An 817-nucleotide genomic window follows, 5' to 3' on the forward strand; every position below is an offset into this window, starting at 1 on the left:
CAAACCCACCCATCTATCTATCTATCTATCTATCTATCTATCTATCTATCTATCTATCTATCTATCTATCTATCTATCTATCGTTACTTCCACAGAAGCCTGTGTTCAGATGACACACTGAAGGATTTAATGTCATTCCATGCATAAATTATGAATTATTTCAGGTTGACTATGGTGTCTTTATGAAGAGATCTCACTGATGTGATGATCACTGTCTCTTAAAAATAAACAAACAAACAAACAAACAAATAAATAATTACATCACAGATCTTATTTGTAGAAAACCCAATTTATTCTACACCATGTCTCTGTACAAAACAGCAGTAAGGGATTGTGAAAAGGACAAGAAAATAAAAGGAGTACATTACTTATTTTCCTGACTGCTGATTGGCCAATCCTTGTATAATGTAATAACTGTTAAAACCCATTCTGCAATGATTCAGTAGAAACAGAGTTGAAGCGAAACCTTTCATGATACAGACCTCGTCCCGGAAAGCAGCATTAAATAAAAACCATATTTATGACCATGTTCTCACTCTGCAGCACAACACTGGGATAAAATTATAACTAACACAACGGATTCATAATTACAGCCAAGATACTGAGAGAAACATCATGTATATATGACACGGCACTGTATACGATACACTTCCTCAGTACAAAACCGGGTCAGAAACATGGTCTTGTTTCAGTAACCATCATACTGTTGGTGCTTAAGGATTTCGTTATGATGTCTCGTTGAGGTAAAAATCCCTTCCCACGCTTTAAAGCTCAAGAAAAGTCTTTTAGCGTGTAAATCCGTGGAGTGTGTAAAGCA

At 35.6% G+C, this 817-nt stretch overlaps 1 protein-coding gene across 3 annotated transcripts in view; it reads right to left on the bottom strand.

The window, feature by feature from the left end:
• Positions 1-268: 268 nt before the first annotated feature.
• dnajc10 (DnaJ (Hsp40) homolog, subfamily C, member 10) overlaps positions 269-817 on the bottom strand; it is a 32762-nt gene continuing 32213 nt past the window's right edge. For all 3 annotated transcript variants that reach the window (XM_027162620.2, XM_027162621.2, XM_027162622.2), the window contains exon 23: positions 269-817. This exon is cut by the window's right edge and continues 58 nt beyond it. The gene's annotated coding sequence lies outside the window, so the exon portion shown is untranslated.

This window comes from Tachysurus fulvidraco, chromosome 6 (assembly GCF_022655615.1).
Source record: "Tachysurus fulvidraco isolate hzauxx_2018 chromosome 6, HZAU_PFXX_2.0, whole genome shotgun sequence".
Lineage (NCBI taxonomy): Eukaryota > Metazoa > Chordata > Actinopteri > Siluriformes > Bagridae > Tachysurus > Tachysurus fulvidraco.